The sequence below is a fragment of the Pongo abelii genome, chromosome 19, assembly GCF_028885655.2.
Source record: "Pongo abelii isolate AG06213 chromosome 19, NHGRI_mPonAbe1-v2.0_pri, whole genome shotgun sequence".
Taxonomy (NCBI): domain Eukaryota; kingdom Metazoa; phylum Chordata; class Mammalia; order Primates; family Hominidae; genus Pongo; species Pongo abelii.
The window spans coordinates 31,249,475-31,272,796 of record NC_072004.2 but is presented as its reverse complement, the minus strand read 5'-3'; the positions used below and the strand labels follow the sequence as shown (position 1 = coordinate 31,272,796).

Sequence of the window (23,322 nt, the reverse complement as noted above, 5' to 3'; positions counted from 1 at the left end):
TGCCACCGTCACCTAGCGACAAATCCCTGCAGCTTGGCGGAGACAGAGACCTTTGTGGAGGGTGCCTAGGGGGCGGACTCTCGCCTATCTTCTCTATGGGATCCACGGGATAGTCCCATGATCCTAGGAGAGGGTAGACGTGAGCCAGCCTGAAGAAACGTCAAGCAGAGCCCCAGGAATAAACCGCGAAATCCCTAAGGATCCAAAAGGATCTGCAGGATGTCTCAGGCCTGTCTAGTCGTTGTAGGGGTGAGTCTTTTTGAAACTTGCCCCACTGTGATTTTTAGATACAGCCCACCTGTGTTCCTCAGGGTTGCTCTGTCTTAGGTGGGGCTTCCTTCAGAAACATGCAGCCTCAGAAGCTACCGGTCTGTGTGTTCTGTGGGGGTGTTATGAGTGTTGGAAGTCTGCGTGTGTGTGTGGCTGTGTGTGTGTGTGTGTGTGTGTGTGCCTGTAAGTGTAGTCGACTTAAAGGAATGTGGCTAATGCACTGCAGCGCTTCTTTTTTTTAAGTCTCCCAACCTTTTGTTGTCCTGTCTGTGTGGCTCTGCTTGGTCTGCGCGGCTCGGTGTTCTTTATCTTTCTGTGGATCATGAATCTGCAGTGAATTGGGAGTCTGGCTGAGACCGGCCTGGGTCAAAATCACCTCCACTGCAAACAAAAAAAAAAAGCCGTGTTTCTAGAAAGAACAGGAACACACCACACCCAAGAAAGGACATCTCCCAGTGTTTTACTGTCTTGCTTCCAAGTCAGGGAAAGACACTAGCAGTTCTGTCCGCGGGGCCCCTTGAATTTACATCGAATTCCGTTCCCAGCCTAGCAGGTACTTCCCGTCGTGAGGGGGCACTCCTCCATCATCTTCAGATTTCATTCAGGGACAGAGAGTGTGAGCAGCAATATGGTCAGATAGGGGAGAGAACACAATCTGTTGTGGGGTGGATGAGGTCCCACACCTTTACCTGCAAAGAAAGGTGAAGACAGATGAAGGTGCTTCCAACTGCATCCCCTCAATACCTTAATTGCACAAACAGTACACCCATGGCCTGGTGTTCAGGTAGGAGTACTCCAAGGTGCAGGGAACATTTGGAGTGCAAACTGAGGCCATCCTGGCAAACTCCCGATTTGGGGGCTTTCATACCTAGAGCCAAATGGAAGTGCGATGGGTTGATTCTGGGTGGGATGTGGCCACCGCACTTGCCTCTTCTTTGCTGACTTCCGTGTTCCTTGTCGGCCTAGGGTTTCCTGGGGCTGGCTCAACGTCTTACACACTAAATGTTTCCCACTTCACAGAGGACGATCCTCATGGGAATCCATTACATGAGTGTTTTCTTCTAAACGCTGTCACGTTTTAATGACTGGCAGCTGTTATACTTTTACAACCATAAATTCCCATTACATTTGCCAACAAGGAAATTCTCGTTCTCCCACTTCTATTGAAGGGCTGCATGATTACTATAGGATGAGTAGCAGGCAGCCATGGCTGGCTTTTGCCTGATAATCTAGGCTCTGTTTCATTTCATCGGCACGTCCTTTCTCATTGTGGAGAGGTTCTTTCATTGGGCTGTTGCTAGATGGGACTGCCTCTCGCCATAAATCTTTTGGCTGCCAGGGATTTCAGGCAGCTAAAGGGACTTCAGGTAGGCAGGCTGCCCTCCAGGTTGTGGGTCGTGGTCTCCTTTTGGGGCTGAGGTTGTTTGAACTTTGCAGGAGCGTTTTGGGTTTTCTGACAGGAATCTTTGAACATTGCTTGGACTCCAGCACAAGTCAGCTCGCTTTCTCAGGCGAGCCTTGATTTTTGTTGGCTTTCATGGAGGGTCAACAGTGCCCGTCAACAGCACTGCTGGGCACCCTTTTCAGGCTTTCAATCACCACAGACAACTTCTGAGACAATGTCTCAACCTCATCTGCAGCCATGAGAGGCCAGTTCGAGGTGTGAGAACACTGCTCCACCTTGGACTTGCATTTGTCATGGTTTCTGCCTTTCCTAGAGATCCTCTGCGAGGCCCGGGATGAAGTAACGCAGTGAGGCCAAGGGCCCGGCCATCTTTTGCTGACACCTGCCTCTGGGGTCTCAGTTTAGATTCCATCACCCAAAGACCCCTCAACAACTCACCAGACTATATTCCAATCCCCATGGGACCTGATTCCTGCAAACAGCCTCTTTCAGGAAGGGTGTCAGAAGAGCAGTTTCTAGCGACCAACTCACACTCTTGAAACGCCTCCTCGTCCAGCGGGACCCGACAACGGAGACGACCCGATGGGTCCCTAAGGTCAAGACTTTTAGGGTCCCGCAGTGGGTTATGTCAAGCAGCCTTTTTCCCGATACCAGGCCGGCTCTGCCTGTACCATTTTCTTCTGCTTGGGCAGGCTGACAGCTCTGACAGTCCGGTGCGCCGGCCTGCCTCGCTAATGCGCATGCGCTAGTTTCAGGGCACCAGGCCTGAGCTGTGAGCTCTGGCTAGCATCACGATGAATGCCACTGTTGCCTAATGACAAATCCCTGCGGCTTACCTGGGAAGGAGACCACCGTGGAGGTGCGAAGGCGGTGGACTCTCGCCTGTCTTCTCCGTGGGATCCACAGGATAGTCCGACGATCCTAGGAGAGGGCAGATGTGAACGAGCCTGAAGAAACGTAAGGCAGAGCCCCAGGACTAAACCACGAAATCTCTAAGGATCCTAAAGGATCTGCAGGATGCCTCCGGCCTGCCTAGTCGTTGTAAGGGTGAGTCTTTTTGAAACTTGCCCCACTTTGATTTCTAGGTATAGCCCCCTGTTTTCCACGGGGTTGCTGTCTCCCACGTGGGGCTTCCTTCAGAACCACCCAGCCTCAGAAGCTGCCGGGCTGTGTGTTTCTGAGGGAGTGTTGCAAGTGTTGGATGTCTGCGTGTGTGTGTGACTTTGTGTATGTGTGTGCGTGTGTGTGTGCCTGTGTGTGTGCGCGCCTGTAAGTGGAGTCGGCTTAAATGAATGTGGCTAACGCACTACAGATTTTTTTCCCCCACCTTTTGGTAGCCTATCTGTGTGGCTTTGTGTGGGCTGTGGGACCCCATGTCCTTTGTGTTTCCGTGGTTCCTGAATCCGCGATGAATTGGGAGGCTGGCTGAGACCCGCCGGGGTTTAAGTCACCTCCCCCTGCAAAGGAGCCAACCTTCTAGGAAGAAAAGGACCACACTACACCCAAGAACAGACAACTCCCAGTGCTTCATTATCCTGTGGCCAACCCAGAGCCAGACCCTAGCAGTCCTGTTCACAGAGCTCCTTGAATTTACCTCGGATTGGGTTTCCAGCCAAGCAGGTGCTTCCCATCGTGAGGGGGACACTCCTCCCTTGTATCGGGATTACATTTAGGGATGGAGAGTGTGAGCAGCAATAAGGTCAGGTAGGGGAGAGGATACAATCTGGTGAGGTGTGGATGGGGTCCTGCACCTTCACCTGCAAAAAAGATGCAGACAGATGACACAGAAGGTGCTTCCATGTCCATCCTCGCATTCCCTTCATTACAAAGGCAGTCCACACATAGCCCAGTGCCCAGTTGGGAGCACTCCAACGTGCAGGGAACAGCTGGAGTGCAAACTTGGGTCATTCTGGTCAGCTCCTGATTTGGGCTTTCATTCCACTTGAGATTGGGATGGATGGATGCCGGGTGGAATGTGGCCTCTGCACTGGCCTCCTATTTTCCTGGCTTTCACTTCCTTTCTCAGGGTCTTGGCTTGTTCTTTCGCCCAAAGGGAGTGGGGTGGACAGATTACCTCTGAACCTTGGGTGCCTTTGATTTCTTTCTTTGTAGTTGATGTCATTACAATGAACATTGATGCCTGCCATGTGCCAGGCCTGAGTCCTGGATGCCCAGAGGAAGGAGGCACCGTTCCCCTGAGCCTGCTAATAGGTCTTCCATCCACCCTTCTCATTATAATGCAGAGTTCAGGTTTTGAGACTAGGAAAACGTGAATTTGACTCCACTGGGTCACCTGCCAGCTGCTGACAGCCACTTAATTCCTCCAGGCCCAACATCCCTATATGTAAGCACAATACACAATTAGGGTTGCTGTGAGCCTTATGCAAGGGGAGACTTGGACGTGCTTGGCAGCAGCAGGTGGTCTACCCAGACTCTCTGGGTAGGCCTTGGTCTGCTTCCCTCCAGGTCTGTGCCACCTTCACTCAGGCTCCTGCAGAGGCAGCCCGTCACCTTGTGACCAGGCTGGAAAACAGCAACTGGCAGGAGGGCATAGGGACTAAGCGGGTCCCTGTCTGGAGCCCCTGCCAGTCGGCCAGGCAGCATCTCTGAGATGGGTGGCTGGATGCCAGTGCTCTTGTCCTGGCACCCCTCTGTTTCCTGCACTGGCTCGTGGTGGCAGACTTCCAGGCCTCTCCACATTCTCTGTCCTGGTGATGGTGGGAGTGTCTGCCCCTCTGAAATGTGTCCCTGGAGGTTGGGAAATGGCCATGACCTTTGAACCTCACTTCTGGCCCAGTATCTGGCTCAGACAGAGTGCACAGGGTGTGTGTTGAGGAGGGTGGAGGAGTGGCAGCCCTTTACCTATGAGCCAGTGCTCTGCAGGTCTGCCCAAGGGCCAACATCCCAGGGCCCAGGCCCTAAGATGAACGCCGCATCCCAGGTCCCAGCATCTTCTGAGAAGACATCATCCCAGTACCAGGGTCCCTGTTGGATAGTGCCTCTGCCCATCTTTCCTCTGTCTCCCAGCAGGTTCATGGTTGCAGTGGCCTGTGCGGGAGGGGTGCAGGTGATGGGGCCAGGGACTTTCGCAGGAAGGAACTAGGACATTGGCCAAAGAGGCTGCTCCCTGAGCCCAATTGTGTCCCTAATTTACTGTGTGACCTCCACAAGTCATTCAGTATCTCTGGTCCTGTTTCCCCCACCCCCACCCCCACTATGTGATGGGTACAATAATACCACAGTCCCTGTGACTGTGTTTTATTCAGGAGTCAGCTGTGGGCCTCCCTGACACTCTATCCCCAACAAAGTCCAGTGTCGGGAGTTAGTTGGACCTCCACCCCTGATCTTATATTTTCCAGCAGCATTTTGGGAAGGAATATCCTGAAAGGTGAGCCTGCCTGTTATCTCCTCAGAGGGTTCAGGAAAAGCCGGCCCTCTCTATCCCCTTTCCCCACCATGATCCTCCAGGTCCGTTCACCTAATCATTAGGCATGAACTAATTGAACACCTGCCAAGACCCAGGTGAGCTTTTACATCTAGAGAGAACTAAGACACAGCCATGGTCCTGGGGGTCTCACCCTCTTAGATGGGAGGCCAGCAGGAGAGGATATGTGGGTCGGGTTCAAGAGTGGAGTAGGGAGTTGCAAGTGGCTAGTGCCCACCTGGGCATGGTCTCATGGGCCCTTGCCAGGAATGTGCATGCCATCCTGTTTCCATTGTAAGGCTTTTAGCAGAGAAGGGAGTGGGATTGAGAAAAAAAAATTGCCATGGCCAGGGCTGCAAGAATGGCTAAGATCCTTGGTGGTACCATGGGCACGTGGCAATGACCGGAGGTTTTGAGAAGTAGAGTAGGCAGGGTCTGGTGGTCAAGGGGCATCTAAGGGAAATCAGACCAAGTTCTAGCTTCCCAGTTTGCAGTCATGGGCAGACAGTGGTGCTATTTACTGAGGGGAGATGACTTAAGGAAGAGTAGAATGGAGGAAACACCGGGCCTGCCTGAAGGTAGATGCCAGACAAAGGGAGGAAAAGAGAAGCCTGAGAGGAAGCAGCAGGCACAGATCAAGGAGGAGAAGCACAAGAGTGCCGGCCCAAAGGGCAAGAAGTGTCCAGAAGAAGGGGGCTACAGAAAGGTCAAGTTAGATGAAGGCCATAGTACACCTATCCAATGTGGCCACCAGAAGGCCAGCTGGTCAAGGGTGTTGCTGAAGGCAGAGGACAGTGGGTCAGGAGTGAAGGTGAGGATGCAGATCGAGAGTGTAGACAACAGGCAGAAGGGGAGAGAGATGGTGTGGATAGACGGGGTGTAGGGTCATAGATGGAAATATCCCCAAGTTTAGGTGGATGGGCAGGAGATCATTGCTGAGAAGGGATCTCGTAAGAAAGGAGAGGTGGAGCAGAACAGAGGGGGCAACGATGTGAGGGTGGCAGTGACACAGGGTCATTGGGGAGTGTGTGGGGACACCTGTCTGTTGGGCATCGGCTCATGGCTTAGGGCAGGCTACTGGGCAAGCCCACAGACCCCTAGAAGAGAGGAGCTCCTGCCATGTATGGCACAGTCTTGTCATTCACCATGCACTCTAATTTCACATATTGAGTACTTGGTATGTACTGGTCACTGTGTTGGACACAGGGGACATAAAATATGATAAGACACAGTCCCAAAGGGGCGAAGAGTACTGTGGCCTCTTACTCAAAGGCTTGAACCCAGGGTTAAGCTTCTAACAAGTTGGAAGGCAGACATAGGCACCTCCATTTGCCTTGAGTACAAACAGATGTTCAGAGAGGTTTAGTGACTGGCCGAAGGTCACGCTGCCAGGAAATGGCTGTGTCCAGGACAGTTCCAGGTCTCCTGCCCATAAAACCCACCCAGGCCACCGGGTTCAGTTTCAGCCAGGTGGCCTTCAGGGTTGACCACGCTGTTCGACTCGGCAAGAAGAATGCAAGCCAAAGGCAAGCACGTGCTCATTCTTCTGAGCATCCTCTGTGTGCCCAGCCCTGTTGTGGGCATGGGAAGCAGGGCTGGAGACAGGAATTCCAAATCATGACCTTGCCATCTGCAGCTGAGGGTGTAGTTGGAGAATTTGATGTCCCAGGAGAGGGATGTCTCCTGTTCCCTGGCTGCCTAGGAGAGGGCAGAAAGCAAGCCCTCTTGAAGGAGAGAGAGGGTGGCAAGGGGAAGGTAAGAAGGGACAACTCTTCCCCTCCCTCAAAGGAGGCCACTCAGGAATCCCAGGGAAGCCAGGCAAAAGCCTGTGGAATAAAGGGGCCTCTGAGCCTCCTCCCCACTGCTGTGGTCCTGACTCGGGGATTTCAGGGTGCAGTCATCATTCCCACCTCAATAGGGGAAAGCCCAGGATGGTGGAGCCTGGCTGCTGCAACTTCTTGTACAAGCAGCTCTGGAGGCCCCACATCTGAGCTGGTAGCCCGGACTGGAAGGAGCTGGGAGCCCTTGTTCCTCCTCCTCTTGTGGGAACTGTGAGTGAGCCCTCACCCATGAAGGACCAGGAGAGGGCCGCAGCAGTTTCCTCACTCTCTCCCCTCCCTCCTGAACTTCCACCTGGACCTCCCCTTCCCCCATCCTATAACCCATCCGGTGACCCCTCCTCTCTGGATCCAGGCCCTGCACCCACTTCCTAGGTCAAACTTCAAGGGCAGCCCAAAGTCGCTGTGATTGAGAGAAAGAAACTGGCTTCAGGACAGACCCATCTGTTCTACTCTGGGGCCAGCTGGGGGCCTTTGGAAAGGGAAGCTGGTATCAGCAGGAAGCTGAAGCCAGGTTGAGGGGACTCCAGTGAGTCCCCTTGCCTGTACTTCTTCCTACAGCAACTCCCCCTCCCCCAAGCTGGAGAAGCCTCCCTGGGGTGGTTCAGCTGGATTACGCCTGGCCCAACCTTTCCCTCCCCAGACTCACCTGCTGACCCAGGCTGACCCAGAAGCCCCGCTGCCTGTCTAGTGTCTGACCTCTGAGAGAGCAGGTTCTTGGGTCTCCCTCCATCTTCGCTTCACATTCCTGTCCACCAAGAGCTCTCTCCATCCACCCCTCCCTTCCTTTCAGGTCCCATGGTCCTCTGGGGATCTCCCTGAAGGCTACACCTGTTATTCACCTCTTAGTCCCTGGCTCCCTGCAGCCTGCAGGGGCCTGAGATGGACCAGGACAAGCTCATCTGCCCTGTCGCATCTTTCCCCAGCCACAGCAGTTGCCCTCATTCTAGATGGATTTTCTCTGCCCTTCCTAGAGCTGACTGTGTCCAGTAGAGGGAGGGTGGGCATTAGTCTGGAATGCCAGCCTAGATGGATGGTCAGTGCCAGGCTCTGGGGCATAGGAAAGACCTTGGTCATGACCAGGGGTAGCTGATCACCAGGAATGCAGTTGGGGCTCCATGCCTGAATGCCAGGGAGACTCAGAGCTGGATCTGGGCCACGGAGTGAGGGGACAGTGGCTGTTGGTTTATATTGAGGGGAAGATGACAGGACTAAGGCCCTGGGGCCGAAGGGCATAGGAGCTCTTGCTAAAATTTAGGAGGCTCTGTTTGAAGGAATCTAGTGTTGATAGAATTTCCAGAGCTGCTGCCTGGGCCAGGTAAAACCCACGGGACCCTTCTCTCCAGCTTAGGCTCCCGATGGGTACCCACCCTGTTTCATCACCTTCTCCTAGCTAGAGGTCCCCTATGAGGCATGAAGGTGGTGGGGCAGAGGCCCCTGTCAGGGCCTTCATGTCTGCCTGGGGGCTGGACCACCTGGCTGGAGAAAGGAAGCCGAGGTAGCAGAAGGGCCTGCCTGAAGATCCTCTGAGCCTTCCTCCTCCTTTTCTACTCCTTGGCCCAGGTGGTTGTATAAATTACTATTCACCCCTATAAAAATTGTTTAACTCCATCACAAATATTTGGATAATGGGGGAAATCTCAATCTAATTACTGTTAGCATTTTGGTTTCTTTTCATTTATTCTCCTTCCTATGTGTGTGTCTTGGGGATTTCCCATAGGGGCATCACAGAGTACTGATGATTGTGCATTCTGCTTTTTCACTTACCGTATTCACCTAGTCAGCCAGTGTCAGCTGCTGTACCAGGCACTAGGAACCAATAAAAAAGTGTCATTCCTACACTCAGGTAGCTTATTGTCCCAGACAGAATGGCCATCAAATCCAGTTAGGATGTGATATGCAGATATGATATCATATGGTTATGATATGATATGGTACATCTTCAAGGAGCTGTGTCAGGGACATGATGGAGAAGCCATTCTCCCAGGATCTTATCAGCAAGAGGGAAATCCAGGAATGCTTCCCAGAGGAGGAAGGTGTTGACAGAGGTGAATTCTAAAGGTTTGTACAGTTCCTTCTCATGAAACCATCTGGACCTGGTACTTTTTTCAGTGGGAGATGTTTTTCTCGTCAGTGGTAATTAAGTTTCTACTCATTATCTAGTTCATTAGGGGCACTTTATATTTTACTAGGAAAGCATTCATTTTCTCCAAATGTGTAAACTCTCCACTTTTAAAATTTATTATGAATTTCTTTGTGGCCAAACAAATGATTTTTCTCAGATTTTCATAGATATAGAAAAAATGTGTATTTTCTATTTAAGGGATATAAGGTCCCATATATACCAAATCAAGTTTTTGGTTATTCAAACTTTCACTTCTTTTGTATCCTTTGAGGGAGGAGGCTTTTACTCTAGTTCTAACAGAGATTTAGCCTTCCACTCAAATTTTCTCTATAAATCTCTTCTTTTACTAGTTTTTGCTTTTTATATTTACTATGATGCTGTGGGGAGCATGCAGATTTTGAGTGTTCTCTATAATTTTCTCTATAAATCTCATCTTTTACTAGATTTTGCTTTTTGTATTTACCATGATGCTGTTGGGAGCATGCAGATTTCGAGTGTTCTCTCATTACAAATTGTGCCTGTCATTACACGGTGTCCCTCTTTATCCCATTTCAGTGCTTAACCTTAAATTCCACCCCTCTATTATTATTATGGCCACTCTTTATTTTACTTTAGCTTTTGCACTTTCCTGGTATCTCTTGGCATTCTTTTATTTTCCACCATTATCATTGTTTAAGTGTTTTTCTTGTATATATACATCACTGGGTTTTTTTGTTGGTGATGGTGTTGATTGAGACAAGGTCTTGTTCTGTTGCCCTGGCTGGAGTGCAGTGGCACCATCACAGCTTACTTCAGCATTGGCCTTCTAGTTTGAGGTGATCCCCCCACCTCAGCCTCTACAGTAGCTGGGACTACAGGCATGCACCATTACATCCAGCTAATTTTTTGTATTTTTTTTTTCTTTCGGAGAGATGGGGATCTCACCATATTGCCCAGTTATCACTGTATTTTTAAACCCAAGCTGACCTTTGTCTTTCAGTGGGAATTCATCTGTTCACATTTCATTAAACAATTGATCTACTGTAGTTGATTTTATTTCTTTTGGCTTATTTTACATTTATTGGTTTACCTTGTGGGTTTTTTCCTCTGGTTATTGATCACTCTAGTTATTAATTTCCTTTTTCTTCCCTTGTTACTCTTTCCATTTCATTATTGGCATCTACCCCTTCTCTGGAGTTCCTAATCAAACACGTATTCTTTAGCATGTGATTCCATGGGGATTTTTTTTTCTCAGCACTGTCATCTGGAGCTCCAACCTGTTGGTCTATAGACTCAGGTCTTTCTTTCTGCTTCAGTAAATCTATGTGTTGTTTGATTTGATTGTCATTTTTGTTGTTGTTGTTGTTGTTTATTTTCTCTCTTCCCCTTTCTCCTTTCTTCTCTCTCCCTTTTTACTTTTTCTTTCCCTTCTCTTCTCTCTCTTCTCTTCGTTCTCTTCTCTTCTTCTCTCTTCTCTCCCTCCCCTCTCCTCCCCTTTTCTCCCTTCTCTCATCTTCTTTTCTTTTCTTTCACAGGATCTCAGTCTGTCACCCACTCTGGGGTGCAGTAGTGCAATCATAGTTCATTGCAGCCTCAACCTCCCAGACTCAAGCATTTCTCCCAACTCAGCCTCAGTAGCTGGGACTACAAGTGCATGAAACAACACTTGGCTAATTTTTGTATTTTTTGTAGAGACAGGGTCTCACTATGTTACTCAGGTTGGTCTCAAACTCCTGGGGTCAAGCGATCCACCCACCTCAGCCTCCCAAAATGTTGGGATTACAGGCATGGGTCACCATGCCCAGCTCATTTAATCTTAGTTTGTGTGTTAATCATTTAACCTTCATCATTCCTCAAATCTCTCTTTAAAAATACCTTATAAACATGTAAATCACTAAAACTCTTATGTCTCTTCAACTTTTTTATATAAAGTGACAACTCCAAATACATTTTTCCATTTAATGTTATTTAATAAAAACCATTCTATTTTTTTATGCTAGTATCTCCATTTGGCCATAAAACAATATATCTAGAAACAAAGTGTGAGCTTCAAAGAAACAATGATCTACTGTTTCTATCAACTTTTTACTATCCATAATCCCTTTGCTTCCCATCTACCTCAAACAAATTGAAGTTAATTATCAACTTGAAATTTGTAGAGCTTATGCAACTTCAATTCATTTATCTTTCCCTTGCTTTATTCAACTCTACTGCCAAAATTACAACCTTGGTTAAATGCAACTGTCTGTGTGTCTAATCCTTGCCAGCACCCATGCAGCTGAACATGCCCAAAAGAACAATATAGCAATGATTTTCAACATTTTACATCCAGGCCAGAACTCTCCCCTGAGTTTCAGATTTATATATTTAAATGCTTACTTAACATCTCCAATTAACTATTTAATGGAAATCCCAAAATTAATATATCCATAACCATCAAATTCTTCACCTACATCATCTCTCAGTTTACAAAAATTCCATTTTTTCCTAATGAATATTTACCGTGTTCATCATTTTGCTCAAATGTTTCCTCAAAGTGGTGCCTACCTTAATCGTATTACTAAAAGTTTTTCTAAGCACTTCATTTTTCTGCCCTGCTTTGTTTTCCTCCTTAGAACCACCTGATGCACTGTATATTTTACTAATGCACAGTTTGTTTCTCTTACCTGCTAGAATATAAATTATATAAGACCAGCAATTTTTTACATCATGTTTACTTTCCAATGCCATACCAAGATCAGTACCTGACACTGAAACAAAGGTAGATTATTCAATTTTTTAAAATGTGTTCTGTGGATTACTAGAACTGCAAAACTCACTTCAATAAGTCTACGACAACTAAAAAATACATTCATGACACCTTATCTTCTTGGGGAGTTACAGTGATTACTAGTCTTTAAAAGTAAGAAGACATAAACTTCAGTTTGAAACCAGGACTCATCATCCCATAGCTAGAGTTGGATTTCTTTGTGTGCTCAGGGACTACAGAGAGGTCAGGGGTGTTGGCCTCAGCCTCTTGGACAAGGGAAGCGGGTGCCTTATGAGCTCAGGACCCCTGTCCCTAACCTGGATGATGGCAGAGTCTGGCTCAGCCAGGTCCCTGGCCTGCACAAAGCCAGTGGCACCAGGTGAACATGCCCAGCTCAGTGATTGCCTGGAGCAGGTGTGGGGCAGCCAGAACCAGTGGGTGTGGGCTTGGGAGCCTAGCCGCAGAGGATGAGCAGGACGGGCACAGTCAGACAGCCCTTAGAAGGCCTCCACCCCTGAGCTGCAGGAAGAGATCCCCTCATCCAGCTCCTCCCCAGGGGCCCACACTGGATCAACAGGAAAATGTAGCCCCTGATGTGGTTGTGCATAACTGGACAGATGGGAGACACGCAGCTGAAGGCCATGTTGATAACCGCCTGCTGGTATCCCAGTTTGACATCCCAGTACCACATATCACTGAAACGCCAGGTCACCACATCACCAACGGTCAAGTCGATGTGAACTATTGATTGTTGACGAGTCCCAGGATCTTTTCTGCTCTTGAGCCTGACCATGAGGTAGTAGATGCCAAAGTCAGGCAAGGATTGCCGGGCCTGATAGAGGCACAACTGGGCCTGGTCGGCAAGAGCCAGGCCACATTCTGGGGGCTTCCAGGATCCGTGGGATGAGCTGCTTGGCCTTGAACTTTTGTGGAAGTGCAGGGTTAGGGGTGTGGAGTGAGTACCAAGACCACAGAGGCTGAGGCCCCTGACAATGGCGCCACTGCCCTGGGGGTGGTTGCCTAACCTGGTGCCTTTCTGCTGGAAGGCCTGCATCTCGCTGGCTGCTGTTCCCTGCATGGTGCAGCCCCTCCTGGGAAGCCAGTGGCAGCCCCTGCGGCATGCACCTGGCTGCTCCTGCCCCGAAGGTGGGAGTCGCTTGCCTCCTGTGAGTTGGATGCAGAACTTGCAGCCAGAAACGCTAACACCAGAAATGCCCTCACAGCCCTTGAGGTTGAGCTGCCGAGGGTGTGGGGTGGGTGTCCACTGGGGCGTGGCCTGGCTCTCATGGCAGAATTGCATGTCTTGCTTGAACAGCTCCCAGTGCTGGCCTCAGCCCTTCAGGGTCAGCTTCTGGGGCTGGGAGATTTGGGGACACTCCTTGACTTCTGTGACAGTGGCCAGGCTTCCAGCCCGTCTGTGGGTACCTAGCCCTCCAGCTTCTCCTCCAGGCTGCTGAGGGCTGCGTCCAGGCCATCCAGCCGGGTATCCACAGCTGGCTTGCCCATCTCCCCTCTCTGAGACAGCCTGTTTCCATAGGACTGCAGGGATGAGACACCATCAACCCCTCCTAGATGCAGGCCAACCCTCCAGCAGCAGATCTCACTGAGCAGCTCGCACAGCGGGATCCAAGCCGCAGAAATCTTGGGGCTGAAAGCACAGCCAGAGGCGCCTGGCCCTGGCGTCCCGTTAAATGAGGCACGGCAGGTACCAGAGCCCGCTGTGCAGCAGGGATTCGTCCAACGGGAGTTGGGCCCTGGCGGGCGAGGGAGGGTCGGGCGGCGTCGGGCAGCGGCTCGGCAGATGGTCGCAGGCCTTGGTTGGCCACTGTCCCAGAAGTGAGCCAGCCTCCCCGGAAGAGCGCTGGAGCGAAGCTCCCCGCTATTACCACCTTGGTCAGGTTGCACACCTCCTCGTCCGGTTCCTTCTAGTCTCAGGAGCTGGAGTGGGGCTGGAGGCAAGTGAGCCCCACCTGCGGGGCAGGAGCAGCTGAGTGCATGCTGCAGGGGTTGCCACCGGCTTCCCAGGAGGGGCTGAACAGCGCAAGGAACAGCCGTCAGCGAGGTGCAGGCCACCCTTGGCCTTTCAGGAGACAGGTGCGGGACTCGGGCAACCACCCCCAGGGCCTTGGCGCCTCCGTCAGGGGCCTCAGCTTCTGTGGCCTTGGTGCTCAGGAGCTGGAGTGGGGCCAGTTCCGGGACGCAGGGCACTGTGGAGGCTGTAGGTGGCGGCTGCGGCCCAGAAGCACTGACGAAAGCGCCTTGACAGATCAAGTCAAAATTAACTGAGGGCCGGGCGCGGTGGCTCATGCCTGTAATCCCAGCACTTTGGGAGGCCGAGGCGGGCGGATCACGAGGTCAGGAGATCGAGACCATCCTGGCTAACACGGTGAAACCCCGTCTCCACTAAAAATACCAAAAAAATTAGCCGGGCACCATGGCGGGCGCCTGTAGTCCCAGCTACTCGGGAGGCTGAGACAGGAGGATGGCGTGAACCCGGGAGGCAGAGCTTGCAGTGAGCCGAGATTGTGCCACTGCAGTCCGGCCTGGGCGAAAGAGGAAGACTCCTTCTCAAAAAAAAAAAAAAGTGTTATTGAGAAGGCCAGTTCATTCTCTAGGATGCCAGTGGCAAACAAACATGAGGACGACCAGGGAGACGAGGATTTTGAGTGCTTACTTTATAAAGTGTCTATAATATCTGCAGCAGAAGAAGTTAATGGCAAGTTGATCAGAAGATAAGCCTGGAAATCTTAAATGTCGTATACTCATTTTTAATTATATTGTATGTTACATACTCTTTGGGGCAAGAATGATGGAGATTATGTGAAGTGGAATAAGGGCTTTCCCTCTCTGTTTGCTTCAGACCACTTCTTTGTTACCATTATCACAATTGGTACAGTTAGCTGGGTGTTGTGCTAAACACATTAAAGACATGTTATTGAATATCCATTTTAACCATATGGGATAGGTTTTATTAACAGGGTGTGAATATGGTTCAAACAATTTACCCAGAGTGTGTAATGGATTAGCCAATACTAGTCTGTTTTCCTCCCAAGCCCTCTTGACTATTATTATATATTCTTCCCATGAGAGACCAGGAGATGCCTAAAGAAAGGAATCGAGGGAGCAGAAGACGTTTTGTGAGGAGGAGATATTTGAATCGTACTTGAGTATAAGTTGCTACACGGTTGTGTGCTATGACATCTATCCACAAATAACCCAGTTTACCCCATAAAACCTTCAACCAACTTTCATATCTCAATTTTCCTTTGAAGTATTCCTCTGAGTGTTGAAGAGAAGTATGAAAATTTGCTCCACAGTAAACTGCAGAGATAAACAGAGATGGCTATGAAAATACTACAACTATTATTAAGGAAGATGGCTATTTGCCTTTTAGTATAAATTGAGTCAATGAGATGCATAAATATTATTTCCAATATCAGTGAATATTTGCCTAAGACATAATTTATTATTATTATTTTCATTTTTAATTTGTAGATACCATTGTACATGTTGTGTACAATATGATATTTTAAAGTATATATATTGTGGAATGATTCAACCTAGCTAATGAACATATGCATTGCCTTACATACCATTTTTGTGGTGAGAATACAACAATTTTAAATATTTGTCCAATTCACATTTGGAAAATACAATTAAAATAAGTTTAAAATGCCTATAATTCACAGTGCAGTCATAAAAATTAAACTGATGAAACACACTAAAGTCAATTAAATGTATCCTTACTTATTGTTCTTGATCATATAGTAAAACGTCATCAAAATATAGTCTGTATTGTTTTAGAATTTGATTTTTTAGATCTGGTCATAATTATGCTGTATAGATAACACTGTGTGGTCTAAACGGATTTGAAGTCAGAAACTTGCACTGCCAAAACAACACTGTGTGTTATCAGCTCTGCCTCAATTTGCAAATCGCATAAGCTTTCAGAACTCCGTTTTATTCATTTGGGAAATGAGATCAATACACTACATATTTCAATTAATGCAAAGTAGAATACAAAAAGAACCACACTCTAGTTCCATTCCACGTGAGCACTTCATCTATTTCCCTCCAGAAATCACCTGTACACCATAGGAAAGTAAATTCATACCCACCTAGTTAACAGTGTGAGAATGTAAGTTTAAAGCATGTTTGACTAAGGAAACTTAATCATAATAAAATGGTTTAATTTCCCTGAGCATGAAATATTCTCCACAAGAAATGGCATGCTATGTTTAATTGGTTCTGGGAATGATTATCCGATATTACTCACTTTCATATTGGTGTCCCCTAGAGTGGAAAATAAATAAGTCAGTGATTGCACTTCTGCATGTCCATCTTCTGCCAAGACATTTTGCTGATGTGCAGTGTCTGCAGCTTCCCATTTCTTGGCTAAGTTCAAGCTTTGTTAGTTTAGTGCTTAGGAAAGCCTCATGTTCTTACAGAAATTCTTTTGCTCTCATTACTTTTTGTGATGTTATGGACAATAATTTGCCTTGGGAGCATGACAATTGATTCCAACAGTTGCCAATGTGGGGGAGGGGGGTGTCAAAAGGTGGGCTTTTTCAATGTCAATTTTAACCCAGCAGCAATTTCTGCAGTTGCAAATAATTCTATTTTCTTTCTGGTCACTTAAGTTCTGTCAAATTAAATTGGTGTTCAAAACTCATAGCACAGTTTTGCTTTTTTATTACTACATCTGCAATTTGATTAGTGTGATAAATTTTCATATATGAATGAATATCACTTAAAGGTGATGAACATTTATAGGTAACTTTTTCAGCCATAGAGGTTAGTAATTTTAACGTGTAAACCATCTGAATTCATACTGCAACCATATTTTTGTAACATAAGAAAATGTAGATTAAATAAGTTTTATTAGTATTTTAAATGTAATAAAATTATTTTCGGCTGGCTGCAGTGGCTCACGCCTGTAATCCCAACACTTTGAGATGCCAAGGTGGGTGGATCACCTGAAGTCACTAATTCAAAACCAGCCTGGTCAACACGGCAAAATGCCATCTCCACTAAAAATACAAAATTAGCCATGCATGGTGGCGCATGCCTGTAATCCCAGCTACCCGGGAGGCTGAGGCAGGAGAATAGCTTGAACCCAGGAGGCAGAGGTTGCAGTGAGCTGAGATCGTGCCATTGCATTCCAGCCTGTTCAACAAGAATGAAACTCCTTTATGAAAGTATTTTGTTAAAATATTAAAATATAGTTTAATGTATCTTTAACATCATATGCCCATTAAAATGTTGTGTTAAATAACTATAATATTACTGAGAATAACTTAAGTTTCAGACATTTCACTTACATCATTTAAATCAGACTTCCTAATAACCCACGTATAAACCTTGGTATGAAGTAACTGATCCTGAGAGATGTAAATTATCTTCCCAAATTCATGCATTTATTAAGTTTATCATCTGAGTTTTCTGACACTATATGTAACATTTTTTTCTCCATACCACGTTGGTTCCTTGCATTCCAAAGCTCTTGAAGAACACTGAAAGAAGTCAATGGCCTTCATCTGCATTTCAACCAACAATGCTACAATCACCCTTGTTCACAGTCCTGTCTTCATACAAAAAGAAATGTTTCCATTAGTTTCCAGCATCATCTCACATAGTTATCATTTTGGTTTAGAACACTAATCCACTCTCAGAATTTCTCAAAAATACATTAAGTTGCTAACAATAGTCAGCACATTGCACAATAGATCTCTTGAATTTTACTCCTTCTCTCTGACTATAGTTGTGTATCCTTTGACCAACATCTACCAAACTCCATTCCCAACCACGTTAGCTGCTGGCAAAAAAACATTTTACTCTCTACTTATTAACGTTTTTAGATTCCACATATGAATGAGACTATGTGATAATTGTCTTTCTGGCCTAGCTCATAATATTCTCCAGGTTCATCCACGTTTTCACAAATGACAGAATTTCCTTCTTTTCTGTGGCTGAATGTATTTCATTGTATGTATATGCCACATTTTCTCTATCCATTCCCCCGTCGATGGACACAAGTTGATTCCATATCATGACTACTGTGAATAATACTGCAATAAACATGGGAGTGCAGATATCTGTTCCATATACTGATTTTATATCCTTTGGATAGGTAGATACCCAGCAGTGGGATCACTGGATCATATAGTAGTTCAATTTTTAAATTTCTGGAGAACCATAATACTTAGTGGCCTAAAACTTAATATTTAATACATAGCGGCTGTACTAATTTATTAGGTTAGTGCAAAAGTAATTGAAGTTTTTGCCATTGAATGTAATGGCAAAACTGCAATTACTTTTACACGAAGTGAATATATTCCCACCAATAGTGTACAAGGGTTCCCTGGTCTCCACACCCTGATCAACACGTTTAATTCTTGTATTTTTGATAATAACCATTATAATAGGTGTGAGATGACAGCAGAGTGGAGCTGTAGTTTGCATTTCCATAATAATTGTGATGTTGAACATTTTTTGCATATGCCTACTTGGCCATTTGTATGTCTTCTTTTGAGAAATGTCTGCTCAGATCTTTTGCTTATATTTTAATCAGTTCATTTGCCTTCTTGCTATTGAGTTGTTTGAATTTCTTATATATTTTGGATGTTAATTACCACAAAATTCATAACCATATAAGGTAATACATATGCTAATTAGCTAGATTTAGTCACCTCACAACGTAAATATACCTCAAAATATCATGTTGTACAAAATAAATACATAAAATTTTATCCTTCAATTAAGAAATTAAAATAAAATGAAATTTTCAGCATGATAGACATTCAAATATATGAATCATGTCACCCCAACCTCTCTTTATCATTTTCAGTAGTTACGGGTGAAATCTGAGTCAGGGCTGATGTTCCTAGTTCCCTACTATTATATTCTTAATACACTGCAGTTTCTCAATCATCCTTATTAAAGCAGTTACCAAAATTTAAAAATTAATTTTGAATGTACTATGATCATCTCTGAAAATTATAATTTGAAGAAGTGCTTCTATGAATGGGATAAAATATTTCATTATTTTTTTCAGCATTCCACATTTTTGACTCATTGACTCAGCTAAACCACATAAATCTTCACTTTTTTCTATTTTATATATCATAATGCCTATCTTTCAGCTGTGAAAAATTATCAACTATGTTTGTTTATTAACTTTGGGAATATGAAATTTAGATTGTGATCTTCTAGAAATAAAATTTAGAAGCTTTTTTTCTAACCAAAGCATTCAGACTTGAGCAAATGACAAATGCAGAATATTTTATGTGTTGACAAATATATACATATAATATCAATGTTTTTGTGTTTCAAGTTTTTAAGCAATATTTGCTACCTGATAAACTTATTTTTATTTACTAATAAGAAATAATTTGGAGTGCAGAAATCAAGATACTGTCCTTGCATGACATTAAGATTAATAGATAAATGTTATCACACATACAGGCACATACAACACCACCAGAACTTTACCTAAATGATTGTTTTCCAACTTATGCAATTGTGGCTGTTCATAAACATCTTGTTTATTGATGATCTTGATTATAAACATCTTGTTTATTATTGATCTTGTCTATAAACTATCTTTACTAATTAGGAAACATTTTTTTCTCTTTTTTTTTTTTTTTTTTTCAGAGAAAAGGTCTGGCTCTGCCACCCAAGCTGGAGGACAGTGGCACCAGCTCCACTCACTGTAACCTTTGCCTCCCAAGTTCAAGTGATTCTTGTCCCTCAGCCTCCCAAGTAGCTGGGACTACAGGCATGCACCAGCACACGTGGCTAATTTTTGTATTTTTAGTAGAGATAGGGTTTTGTTATATTACTCAGGCTGGTCTTGAACTCCTGGGCTCAAGTGATCAACTATTCCTGGTCTCCCAAAGTGCTGGGATTACAGGCATGAGCCACTGTGCCTGGCCTCTGTTTTCTTTATTGCTTTATTTATCTGGTTTTGAGTTGGGAGATGATATTAAACAAGAGTTATAATTTTCCAAAAATTGAAATAAAAATAATTTTAGGCTAGAGGAAAATGCAAACAATGGCAACATTAGGATCTATTAGCTTATTTGAATTTTGTAATAAATAAAGATTTGATATAACGGGAAATTTCGTATGCTCAATATGTAAGTACATTCTCAATTCTTGAAGGAAATAATAAAACAGTATCAACTTAGAAAGATATAAAAAAAATGCTAAGTTGTCACACAAAAAAAAGAAATTCAGAAAAAAGGAAATTCCAAAGCAGAAGTCCTGGTATGTTACTATTCCAGACAAATCTCATATGAGAAAGCACTCAAGATAATTGAAACGTTAATTTAATAATTAATTAATTAAAATAATACAGTCCTGGATGTCTTTCCTTTTTTGTGCTTTCTTCAATTTCTTTCCAGCTATATATAAATGTGTCTTGGTAGAAATTTAAGTGCCTGGGAATGAATAGTACTGTCCCCCAGGATAATAAGTTATTAGCAAATTAATACCTTGCTTCTGTTAGTTGTCAACATGTTGCAAGTAAACATTGTTGATAGGCACTGTGGATCTACAAAGGGTAAGATATCATCCTTTCACAAAAGGATAGCTATTAAACCTGACTGTAGGTAAAGTTAAATTGCAACTAAACATATGTAGACATATACCAAGATTTTTAAAATTACACAATATTTCTGACCAATAAAATATAAACTAGAGTCTAAACTGTTTGGCTAAGAATTTCATTGCTAGAGTACACTTACAAGTACTAAATGAATTTCCAAAAATCTAACATTTTGTTCTCAATAAAATAAAATGTGTTTAATAAATATGAAGCAAAAAATAAAATCCTAAACAAAAGCAAACACTGGTGATCAGTCAATTTAACATGGACTATTATTGCTATTATTTTTATTGACCAATAATTTATTTCCTGACTTTTCTTCCCAGATATGGACACTATTGATGGGAGCGGCTGGCCATCTGGAGTGGCAGTTGCCATCATGTCAGTAGCACTTGGGCCGCACGGGCAGTGTTGTCAGGAGCAGCAGCAGGAGCAGCAGTGGCGGTGGTAGGTCCCCGTTCCCTGTGTCCTCAAGGCATCTGACTGCACCGCCCCCTAATGGATGGGCAGGACCCACTCCCAGGTGCAGACCCTCCATGGTGGCCTCAACTTCGCTTCCCACCACATCTGGGAGCCCATCAGCGCTGGCAGCCGGGTCTTGCAGGATTGGCCCCAGGAGCATCAGGTTCATTTGTGCGGCATTAGCCAGGGCCCCCATGCCACCTGCCCCTCGCCCGTGCACTACTGCAGGGAAAACGCAGAGAGGAGTCACGGCCAGGGCTGCACACTCTATGGAGCCAGTGGGAGTTGGGGACAAGTGGGAGCCCAGCCCTTTCCAAATTGCCAGGGCAGTAACTCCCCAGGCGCAACTGCAGCTGCCCAAGGAGGGTCTGCGACCCAGGCAGTCCTGTGCTCTTGGGAGCCAGGAGAAGGCAGAAGCCCCACCCTCCCAGGTACAGCTGGAGCCTTTCAAGCCACGGCTGCAGACCCAGGCACTCTGCACTCTTGGTGCCTGGGAGGGCCCCCGTGACCCCACAGGCTCAGAAGTGCCTGCGCCCACTGTCTGGGTTCTCCTCGCTGTCAGCACCTGCTCCAATCTTTGAGCAAATTTGAGGTCGAGCACACTATATTGTGCCCAATATGAAATAGATATAAAAATACCTCTTACACTTAAATCCAGGCATTGTCATTTGAATGACTTAAGAATATGCAGCTAAGATGCTTTTGAAAATACAAGCTAGTGATTATACTGAATTTGTAAATCACGTAGGATAGTGAGTCATTTTAGAATATTAATTATTTCAGTCCATAAACCTGGATGTCTTTCCTTTTCTGTGTTTTCTTTAATTTCTTTCATTGATGTTTGTAATTTTTGTTGTAGAAATCTTTTACTTCCTCGGTTAAGTTTATTTCTACAATAGCTACATTTTTGTAGCTATTGTAAAAGAAATAGCTTCCTTAATTTTTTTCAGCTAGTTTACTAGCAACATATAGAAATGCTACTGTTTTTTGTATGTTGATTTTATATCCTGCAACTTTATTAAATTTATTAAATTCATTTATCACTCTAAGAAGTTTTTGGTAGAGTCTTTAGTTTTTTCTGTGTATGAAATCACATTGTCTGCAAACAGGGACAATTTGACTGTCTCCTTTCCAATTCAGACACCCTTTATTTCTTTCTCTAACTGAATTGCCCTGGCTAAGACTTTCAGTATGTGAAATATGAGTGGTGAAAGTGGGCCTCCTTTTCTTGCTCCAGTTTTCATTTTTCACCTTTTCCATATTCAGTATGATCTTAGCTGTGGGTTTGTCTTTATGCCCTTTTGTGTTGAAGCATATGTTTTCTATACTAAATTGTTGAGAGGCTTTTGTCACGTAAGAATGTTTAATTTTGCCAAATGCTTTCATTGTGTTTATTGATTTAATCGTATGGTTTTCAATATATATCCAAAGGAAAGAAAATCAATATATCAAAGGGTTACCTGCACCCCCATGTTTATTACAGCACTATTCACAATAGCCAAGATATGGAATCAACATAAGTGTCCATCAGCAGATGAATGGATAAAGAAAATGTGACATACATATATAATGGAATACTATTAAGTTATAATAAAGAACAAAATCCTGTCATTTGTGGCAACCTGAATGCAACTGGAGGGCATTAGCTTAGGTGAAATAAGCCTGGCATAGAAAAATAAACACCACAGGCCAGGTGCAATGGCTCATGCCTGTAATCCCAGCATTTTGGGAGGCTGAGACAGGCGGATCACAAGGTCAGGAGATCGAGACCATCCTGGCTAACACAGTGAAACCCTGTCTCTACTAAAAATACAAAAAAAAATTAGCCGGGTGAGGTGACGGGCACCTGTAGTCCCAGGTACTCAGGAGGCTCAGGCAGGAGAATGGCATGAACCTGGGAGGTGGAGCTTGCAGTGAGCCAAGATAGCGCCACTGCAGTCTGGCCTGGGCGAAAGAGCAAGACTCCATCTCAAAAAAAAAAAAAAGAGAAGGAAACACCACATAACTACGTGTTCTCACTTACGTATGGAAGCTTAGATAGTAGAGTATTGGTTACCATATACGGGAAAGAGAAAGGGGAGTATAAGAAAAATTTGGTTAACACATACAAAATTACAGCTGGAGAGAAGGATTAAGTTATAGTTCTCTGCAGCACTGCAGGGTGACTGTAGTTAAAAGGAATTTATTGTGTGTTTTCAAATAACTAGAAGAAAAGATTTTTAATATTCTCCTGCAAAGAAATAATAAATGATTTAGGTAATGGATATGCTAATGACTCTGACTTGATCATTACACATTGCATAAATATATCAAAATATCATTCTGTAACCCATAAACCTGTACAATTATTACATGCCAATTAAAAATAATTTTAAAAGAGAAAAAAGAAATAAAATTAAAGATACAGAATTTAACTACTTTTTCTTCTATGAAACCCAAGGGTCAGTACCAAGAAGAGTGAA

General features: G+C 45.0%; 1 long non-coding RNA gene across 1 annotated transcript; it reads left to right on the top strand.

Moving 5' to 3' along the window:
• The first annotated feature begins 45 nt into the window (after positions 1 to 45).
• Positions 46 to 19,838, top strand: LOC134760540 (uncharacterized). Its single transcript, XR_010138194.1, has 3 exons — positions 46 to 249; positions 1,989 to 2,722; positions 19,444 to 19,838. It is a non-coding gene; the product is annotated as an uncharacterized LOC134760540 (long non-coding RNA).
• The last annotated feature ends 3,484 nt before the right edge of the window (positions 19,839 to 23,322 follow it).